Here is a 10,590-nt window from a genome sequence, read left to right on the forward strand (position 1 = left end):
TAATGATTCACCAGTGTTTCATCACCAGAAAATTGCACATTTCTTACTTATTGAATCAAAGTAGTTGTACTTGAAGTCATTTGGCATACACCAAGCAGGCTTTCCTAACACTTTTTAAATTTGTTTGTAGAGTTGAGAGCTGCAGTGTGCACAAGGTAATGTGCGCAAATTACTCCACGGCTATATAGATTATCTGTGAGGGAATCATGTAAAAACTGATGTCACTGGTTTGGTGTTAAAAGTTCAGATTCTACAGACATATCATGACTATGTGGCTGCTGTGGACCTGAAACTTCTTCCTTAGAGGACAAGTTTTTCCTCCCTGCTGCTTTTGCTCACTCCTTTGGGGCCAGGAAAAGGGCTGGCTTTGACCTAGAATCAAGAAAATGTGTTCAGACACTCAGACATCCCAATGTCCAGCCCATTTTTGTTCATAAAGAAAAGTCTGAAAATATAGTTCAAAATTGTACGAGTCGCTGCAGTTTTTTAGCACAATCAATCCATATCCTTGATGTGGTCACATGAGTGTCAGCAGAAGTCTTGAAATCAGTCCATGACGACCTAGGGGAGATTGTTGGCTCAGTGTCTTTCCATTTATACCTTCATTTATTTATTCATCAGTGACAACATCAGGAATTCCTTGTGTTTGTCAAACAGGTCAAGCCGAGGTGGCCTCAGGCCCTCTGAGCCCCCTCCAAACATAGACCCTAATGTGGATTAGGGCAGAATATGCAGTAGTATTGTCCCCTGTCCCCTGTATTTGGCATACCTGTTTTGATTCAATAAGTGAGAACAGGGAACAATACTACTGCACACATTTGCAGTAGTTTGCTTGTTGGCATCATTTCCAATGGAGAGGAAAGTTTTGTTGAGAAGACACTGCATCCATCTGTCTTTGATCCCCATACCCCTGCAAAACTGAGAACTAAGTATAACTACACTTGGACCCAGTGCCATTTATTGCAGTTCATAGTAGATAACTCTGGGACATGATAAGGGGAGAGCACTTTTCAGTCTATAGATGACATAAGCAAATTTCATCTCACCCCCTCCTCACAGGCCTCTTGTGGTTGGCTACTTTCCCACCAGTCTCAGATGAGAAAACCCAATCCCATAAAACTTCACTGCCCAAGATCACAAGATGCTCAAAAGATGAACTAGAATGCAAGACTGATGCTTTTTCTCCTAGAACAGGTGAAGTGCATGATGCTCCTCTCAAAATACCGTACAAAGAAGTATTGATTTAAAAAGATTTCATGTTGGGGTGCCTGAATTGGTTAAGTGTCTGATTCTTGATTTTGGTTCAGGTCATGATCTCACAGTTCATGGGACTGAACCCTGTGTCAGGCTCTGTGTTGACAGCATGGAGCCTGCTTGGGATTCTTTCTCTCCATCTTTCTCTCTGCATGCCTCACCCCCCCCCCCACTTGTGCTCTCTCTCACTCTCTCTCCGTCTCAAAGTAAATTAAAAAACTTAAAAAAATAAAAAGTTTTCATGTAGATCCAATGAATGATTCACACAGCTAAGATTTATTTTCCCATAGGTTATCTTCAAAAAGAAAGCTTGAAAGATACTGAATTTGTATCAAGTTCAAAACAAGAAGAACATTTAGCTAAACTATTTGGTAAGTAATCTCCTCTTGCAAAGCCATCAGGCTGTCTTTGAAGAATCTCATGCTTGTCCACAGTTGTCTCTCAGCCTGATGCTTTGGTGGGAGGGAGCATGCTTGCCTTGAGGCTGGAACCAGTTCTTGGAAGTGTCAGAGAAATTATTAAAAGGAACCAAAGAATTTCTAGAGTTGAAAAGTACAGTAGCTAAAATGAAAAACTCATTAGAGGCATTTGACAGCAAGTTTGAGAGGCAGAAGTAAGTATAAGTAAATTTCAACTTGGACAATTGAAATTATCCAGTCTGAAGAGCAGAAAGAAAAAGAAAAACAACACAAGACAATGAGCAGAGGATGAAGGACCTGTGAGATAGCATCAAGCATACCAACATATCTATTAACAGAAATCCCAGAAGGAGGAGAGAGAGAGGGGCAGAAGATATATTTGAGAAAATAATGGCCCAAAACTTCCCAGATCAAATGACTATATATGTCCAAGAAGCTCTAGAAACTCCAGGCATAAGGGCAAGAGATTCATACTGAAATATATTATAGTCAAATTGTTGAAATCTGAAGACAAGGAGACAGTCTTGAAAGCAGCAAGGGAAAACCTACTCATCATTTACAAGGGATCCTCAAGAAGATTAATGGCTTATTTCTTCTCAAAAATCATGGACACCAGACACAATGATATGACATGTTTAACGTCCTGAAAGAAAAGTACTGTCAATCAATAATTTTATATTTGACAAAACTATTCTCTGAGCATAAAAGATAAATTAAGGCATGTCCAGATAAGCAAAAGCTAAGAGATCTGCCTGGAGGAAATGCTAAAGAGAGTACTTCAGACTGAAATGAAAGGACACTAGACAGTCAAAAGTTTAAGAATAAAATGAACACTGGTAAAGGTGACTACATGGTAAATATAAAAACCAAATATTATTGTAATTTTGTTTTGTTAACTTCATTCTTTTTTGCAATATGAATTAAAAGGCAATGCATAAAACAATAATTGTAGATTTATGTTAATGGACATAGAATGTGTAAAGATGTAATTTGTGACAATATGGGTGAGGGTAGAGATTTATATGAGCAGAGTGTTTACATACTATTGTAATTAAGTTGGTACTATAAAACTAGATTGCTATAAGTTAAAAATGTTAGTTGTAGGGGTGCTTGGGTAGCTCAGTTGGTTAAGCATCTGACTTTGGCTCAGGTCATGATCTCAAGGTTTGTGAGTTTGAGCCCTGTGTCATGTCAGGCTCTGTGCTGACAGCTCAGAGCCTGGAGCCTCTCCCTCTCTCTCTGCCCCTACCCTGCTCATGCTCTGTCTCTTACTCTCTCTCAAAAATAAACATAACATAACATAACATAACATAAAATAAAATGGTAGTTGTAATTCCTAAAGTAACCACAAAGAAAGGAAGGCAATTGAAATATAACATTACAAAAAATCAACTAACTCCCAAAAGAAAGCAGGAATTGAGGGGGGGAAATTATAGGACACAAAAAACAAATAGCTAAATAGCAGAAGTAAATTCTTTATCTGTAATCACATTAAATATAAATGGATTAAACTCTTATTAAAGAGCAGAGATTAGCATATTGGCGAGAAAATCCAATTTTCTTGTTGGAAATGTAAAATGGTATATCTGCTATGGAGAACAGTATGGCTGTTCCTTAAACAATTAAAAATAGAATTACCATATGACCCAGCATCCCATATTTGGTTATATATCTCAAAGAATTGGAAGTCCCAAAGGGATATTTACCATGCTCACAGCAGTATTATTCACAATACCCATGAGGCAGAAGAAACTCTACTGTCCATGGATGAATAGACTAAAAAATATGGGATATACACACAGTGGAATATTATTCAGCCTTAAAAAGGAAGGAAAATCTGTCACATGCTACAACATGAATGTACCTTGAAGACATTATGCCAAATGAAATAAGCCAGTCACAGGAAAACAAATACTGTATGATTCTACTTATAAATGGTATCTAAAGTCAAATTCATAGAAACATGTAGAATGATAGTTTCCAGGGCTGGGGCTGGGGTAGGGGAGGAGCAAACAGGGAGTTGTTTAATGAGAATAGTGTTTCAGTTTTGCATGATGAGAAAGTTCTAGGTATCTAGTATACAGCACTGAATAAACAACACTACTGTACTATATCCTTAAAAATGATTAGGATGAATGGGGTGCCTGGCTGTCTCAGTTAGTGGAATGTGCAATTCTTGATCTTGGGATTATGGATTTGAGCACCACATTGGGTGTAGAGATTACATTAAAATAATAAAATTTAAAAAAATTATTAGGATGTTTTTCTATGTTTTTTTTACAACTAAAAAACTTATTTTAAAATTTAGCATCCTTTTGTGATAAAAACACTCAAACTATATGATAAAGGCCATGTATGAAAAATACACATCATACTCAATGATGAAAGAATGGAAGTTTTTCCTCTAATATTAGGCATAAGGCATCCTTGCCAATTCTTCCCACATAGACTGTAAGTTCTAGCAGAGAAATTAGGCAATAAAAAGAAATAAAATATATAAAATGGCTCCATTAAAAGTTCACAAAAAATTGTTAGAGCTAAAAAATTAATACACATAATCATCAGTTTGTTCTCTATAGTTAAGCCTGTTTCTTGGTTTCTCTCTCTCCCCCTTATTTGTTTTATTTCTTTTTTTTTAAGGTTTTTTATTTATTTCTAGGAGAGAGAGAGAGAGACAGCGCGAGCAGGGGAGGGTCAGAGAGAGAGGGAGTCACAGACTGAAACAGGCTCCAGGCTCTGAGCTGGCAGTCAGCACAGAGCCCGACGCGGGGCTCGAACCCACGAACCGTGAGATCATGACCTAAGCGAAAGTCGGACGCTTAACTGACTAAGCCACCCAGGCGCCCCATGTTTTATTTCTTAAATTCCACATATGAGTGAAATCATATGGTATTTGTCTTTATCTGACTGACTTATTTTGCTTAGTATTATACTCTCTAGCTACATCTGAAAGTTTGCAGGATATAAAAACAACACAGAAAAATCATTTGTATTTCTAAACTCTGGTATGAATAGTCCAAAAAAAATCAAGAAAACAATTCTGTTTACAATGACATCAAAAATATTGAAATACTTAGGAATACATTTAGTGAAAGAGGCAAGTGACTTGTAGACAGAACGGTACAAAATGGTGCTGGAAGAAATTAAAGAAGACCTTAATAAATGGAAAGATATCCAATCTTCACGGATTTAAAGACTTAGTATTATAAAGATGACAATAGTCCCCAAAGTGATCTACAGATTCAATGCAATCCCTATCAAGATTCCTAACTGCATTTTTTTTGCAAATATAGAAAAACTTATTCTGAAATTCCCGTAGAATCTCAGTACGCCCAAAGTAGGCAAAATAATCTTGAAACAGGACAAATTTGGAAGAATCCCACCTCCTTATGTCACAGCTTACTACAAAGCTACAGTTATTAAAAGAGTGGCACTGATATAAGGATATATATATAGATCAACAGAACAGGATAGAGAGCCCAGAAATGAATGCATACATCCATGGTAAGTCGATTTTCAACAAAGGTGCCAAGACAATTCAAGGGGAAAGAGGAATCTCTTTAACAAACTGTCCTGGGAAAACTGTGTATTCACATGCAAAAAAAAAAAAAATGAAGTTGAATCTTTATACCAGATACAAAAATTAAAACTAAACTGGGTGAAAGACCTAAATTTATGAGCTAAAACTAAAACTTCTAGAAGAAAATGTGGGAGAAAAATCTTCATGACCTTGGATCCGGCAAAGGTACATTAATTTTGATACCAAAAGCACAGGCAACAATAGATAAAATAGGTAAACTGCCCTTCCCCAAAATTAGAAACTTCGTACATCAAGGAACACAATCAAGATAGTGAAAATAAAATCCACAGAATGGAAGTAAATATTTGCAAATCATATCTCTGATAAGGAATTAAGATCTAGAATATAGAGAGAACTCCTACAACTCAAAAGCAACAATAAAACAAACCAACCAACTGACCCAATTTAAAAAATGAGCAAAGAAACTGAATAGATGTTTTCCAAAGAAGATATACAAATAGCCAATAAGAACATGAGAAGTTACTCAATATTACTAGTCATTAGGGAAATGCAAATCAAACCACAATGAGATAACTCTTTGCACCTATTAGAATGTGGTTTATTTATTTATTTAAAGTTTATTTATTTTGAGAGAGAGAGAGGGAGAGAGAGGCAGGGAGGGGCAGAGAGAGAGAGAATCCAAGCAGCCTCCATGCTCAGTGCAGAGCCTGATGCGGGGCTTGAACTCACAAACCCTGAGACAATGACCTGAGCCAAAATCAAGAGTCTGACACTTAACAGACTGAGCCACCCAGGCAACCCAAGAATGTGTATTTTTTTTAAAGAAATGGAAATAAGTGTCGAGAAGGTTGTAGGAAATTAGAACCCTTGTGCATTGCTTGTGAGAATGTAAGACAAAGTCTCTGTCGAAATGATTTGGTGGTTCTTCCAAATGTTAAACATAGCATAATCATATAATCTAGCAATTCCACTTCTAGGTATATACCTACTAGAATTGAAAACACTTGCTCAGGAGTGCCTGGGTGGCTCAGTCAGTTGAGCATCTGACTTCAGCTCAGGTCATGATCTCACAGTTTGTGAGTTTGGGCCCCGAGTCAGGCTCTGTGCTGACAGCTCAGAGCCTAGAGCCTGCTTTAGATCCTGTGTCTCCCTCTCTCTCTGCCCCTCCCCTGCGCATTTTCTGTCTCTCTGTCTCTCTCTCTCTCACTCTCATAAATAAATAAAAACATTTTAAAACAAGAAAGAAAAACCCCCCAGGAGCTCAAGCAGATATTTGTACACCAATATTCATAGCAGGATTATTCACAATAGGGTATGGAGACAGTCCAGGTGTCCATCACAGATGAATGGATACACAATATGTGGTATGACATATAATAGAATATTCTTTGCTCATAAAAATAAATGAAATTCAGTTACATGCTAACATATGGGTGAACCTTGAAGACATTATACTAAATGAAATAAGCCAAACACAAAAGCATAAATATTGTATGATTCTACCTGTGTGAGATATCTAAAATAGGCAAATTAATAGAGACAGAAAGTATAATAGAAGTTACCAGGGGCTGGGGAATGGGAGAATGGAGAGTTATTGCTTAATAGGTACAGAGTTTCTGTTTGAGGAGATGGAAAATTTCTGGAAATAGTGGCAATGTTTGTACAACATTGTGAATGTCCTTAATGTTGCTGAATTGTACACTCAAAATGCTTAAAATGGGAGTGCCTGGGAGGCTCAGTCGCTTAAGCGTCCGACTTCGCCTCAGGTCATGATCTCACAGTTCATGGATTTGAGCCCTGTGTCAGGCTCTGTGCTGACAGCTAGCTCAGAGCCTGAAGCCTGTCTTCGGATTCTGTATCTTTCTCTCTCTCTGACCCTCCGCTGCTCACACTGTCTCTCTCTGACTCTCAAAAATAAATAAAAAACATTAAAAAATTTTTTAAATGCTTAAAATGAAAACTATATGTATATATTTTATCACCATAAATTTTTTTTAATGTTTTATTTATTTCTAGGAGAGAGAGAGAGAGACAGCGTGAGCAGGGGAGGGTCAGAGAGAGGGAGTCACAGACTCTGAAACAGGCTCCAGGCTCTAAGCTGGCAGTCAGCACAGAGCCCGACGCGGGGCTCGAACCCACGAACGGTGAGACCATGACCCAAGCGAAAGTCGATCGCTTAACCGACTAAGCCACCCAGGCACCCCATATCACCATAAATTTTTTAAAATTTAAAAACAGCAATAACAAAATAAGGCCCAGGGAAGTCTTCTCTTTTTTTTTTTTTAATTTTTAAAAAATGTTTTATTTATTTCTGAGAGAGAGAGAGAGAGATAATGTGAGCAGGGGAGGGTCAGAGAGAGAAGGAGACACAGAATCTGAAACAGGCTCCAGGTTCTGAGCTGGCTGTCAGCACACAGCCTGACGTGGGGCTCGAACCCACGAACCACAAGATCATGACCTGAGCCGAAGTCGGACGCTCAACCAACTGAACCACCCAGGCACCCCAAGTCTTTATCAGAGAACTGAGACTGAGAGAAAATGTTTGAAACCATAGCTGTCTGCTGAAGGAAGGCATCCAGGTTCCAAAGAAATCTCTCCTCTCTGGTTGTGTGTGTGCTTCAGGAGTAGACAGTGAGGGTTACATATGGTCTGAGGAGGAGCTCTCAGGAGTTTACGCACCGATGCTTCCCTCTGGGTTAGGACCTGTTGGGTGTTGTGATCACAAAGCTATGCCTGCCAATCCTGCTTTGAAGGGGGACATTTCTCTACACAAGAGACCTTTTTTCCAGGAGCTGTCCCATGTTGGGAATTCTGGGTTTGCCCTTCCTTCATATGTGCTATTAAAAAGGCTTCAGTAAATCTGCACTGGGTGGCTGGCTGATTGAATGATGGGTAGGTTACCATGACTGAACGAAGGGATGCAGATAGCTCTTGCAGCAGCCCTCACTGTGTTTTCAGAAATTCTCACCTGAGAATCAGAAGACTTTTCTCCTCCTTGTAGGAGCCCTATGCCTTTGAATCCTGCTCCACATGTGTGGAAGGGGAATGCGTGAGTGTGAAGATGGATGCCTGGTTTGGGTTTTGAGAGGTTCCTATCATCCCTCAAAGGCCTGCTGACCTGCCCAGTGCCATGCTAATGTTGGTCTTGGCATTGGTGGGCCAACAATTTCAGATCCTCAGCAACAATTCAGGACCCTGTAGGTCAACCTGTAGGTCAGCCATTAAGGAAGTGACTGGTGACATGCAGGCAGAGGCCGAGTGCCTCTGCTGGATAGGTAACCAGGTGAGTGCAGGTGGTTCACACTCTCTGTACTATCTAAAATGGGCACATTCTAAGTTAATAACCTCTCATTTTAAATATTCACTTTCTTTTTAAAAAGGTAATGTGTGGGGCGCCTGGGTGGCTTAGTCGGTTAAGCGTCCGACTTTCGCTTGGGTCATGATCTCGCGGTTCGTGGGTTCGAACCCCGCGTCGGGCTCTGTGCTGACTGCCAGCTCAGAGCCTGGAGCCTGTTTCAGTCTGTGACTCCCTCTCTCTCTGACCCTCCCCTGCTCACGCTGTCTCTCTCTCTCTCTCCTAAAAATAAATAAAACATTAAAAAAAAAAAAAGGTAATGTGCTTATCTGAGCTAGTGAATCAGAACAAAAACGAGCGAAGAAAAATAGTCTTGCTACAGCCTTTCTGTCAGCCAGGTGTGCATTCCTCCTCTCTCTCCATCTCTCTCCATGCCCGTAAAAACATAAGTGCATGTGCAGAGGTTTTTGTTTTTACTGCTTTTACAAAATTGGGATCATTCTCAATAGTATACTTTTCTCACCTTGGTTGGAAAGTGTTGGTTCTGGTGAATTAAAAAGTTTAGTATTTACGCAAGTCTATATATGAAACTAAAACATTACATTTAAGACTGAAATTCTATTTGACCTTTCTTTGTTCCCTACCTCCTTAAAGTTAACATTATTAGTTCTTTTATTGTGCATTTACAAGCGTGTCTATGTACCTATAGAAACTAGGTGGTATTTTGTTAAAAAAAAGATTTTTTTAAAAAAATAAATGGGATCCTAGTGTTGGGGGAAAAAAAGAGAAGGAGGCTGGTGATAAGAACTCGTTTTGAATAAATAAATTTGATAGTTAATTTTGGGGTCCTTAAGCATATATTCCATCAGGTGAGCAGACCAACCACCAATGTACCAACACCCTTGAAAAAGGACTCAGAGTATATACAAAATGAATGGAATTTGTGAGGATTATTTTCAATGGCTTTGCAAAGTTAACCTAGACAGAATAACAAAAACTGCTGTCCTCAGGGAAAAGTAGAAGCCTGAAAACTTTAAAAAGGTGAGAGAGATTAGTATATTTTAAAATATATAACCATGAAAAATTAGGAACAGCTTATAAAGAGCTTTCTGACATTGAGAAACCTGCTCTGCTTTATTTTCGCCCCCGCAGACTTTGCCACATACAAACCTATGAGCCCTCTTGGGGAAGTCTCCGAAGTGGGTCTGAATGACAACAAGAGCAAGAAGGAAAATAATGACACTAAATATCATGAGATTTGGGGCAAAGTTTCTAGCTGCATATCTTTTAATGGGAAATATTTACTGCTCAAGACATCTAGGGTAATCACAATTTTCCAGAAATGATTGTAGGGGTTAGGATTTCCCTTCCCAAGACTAGGTGTTCTAGAGTATAATTTTAAAATTTCCATTGAGTCTATATCATTTATTAACTGTATTTATAGACTGCTTTAGGTACTTACAGAGAAAAATATGTCAATCCTCCACTGCTGATATTAACATGCCTTTTGTACTCCACTTGAGATGAAATTCTACAGCAGGTGTTTTCCAAGGTCCCGCGTGAGGCACCATTTGATAAAACAAGAACAGAAGTCAAATCAATTACAAAGAGAGACACAGGAGAAGGCAAGTGTATGTTTCTCAAATTATAAGTGCACATATTTCTATGGGCCTATGTATTGAATTATCTACACAGCATTCTCATTTTATTTATTTAAAAAAAAATTTTTTTAATGTTTTTTATTTATTTCTAGGAGAGAGAGAGAGACAGCGTGAGCAGGGGAGGGTCAGAGAGAGAGGGAGTGACAGACTCTGAAACAGGCTCCAGGCTCTGAGCTGGCAGTCAGCACAGAGCCCGACGCGGAGCTCGAACCCATGAACCGCGAGATCATGACTAAAGCGAAAGTCGGACGCTTAACCGACTAAGCCACCCAGGCGCCCCACAGCATTCTCATTTTAGTTATTTGTTAAATAGCTACCTGTGCGGCATAGACAAATTGAGATATGAAGAAAAGAATTGTCTGAAGACCTCCCTATCACCTTCAAGTCTAGGGTCAAGTCTATGGTCTAAAATGTATCTAT

The 10,590-nt window shown here is 38.9% G+C and overlaps 1 long non-coding RNA gene across 1 annotated transcript; it reads left to right on the forward strand.

Annotated features, from left to right (window-relative positions):
- The first annotated feature begins 1,065 nt into the window (after positions 1-1,065).
- LOC120232047 lies at positions 1,066-10,128 on the forward strand. Its single transcript, XR_005528480.1, has 3 exons — positions 1,066-1,194; positions 1,545-1,625; positions 10,033-10,128. It is a non-coding gene; the product is annotated as an uncharacterized LOC120232047 (long non-coding RNA).
- The last annotated feature ends 462 nt before the right edge of the window (positions 10,129-10,590 follow it).

The sequence above is a fragment of the Hyaena hyaena genome, unplaced genomic scaffold (genome assembly GCF_003009895.1).
Source record: "Hyaena hyaena isolate Hyena2069 unplaced genomic scaffold, ASM300989v1 scaffold_64, whole genome shotgun sequence".
In the NCBI taxonomy this organism is placed as follows: Eukaryota; Metazoa; Chordata; class Mammalia; order Carnivora; family Hyaenidae; genus Hyaena; species Hyaena hyaena.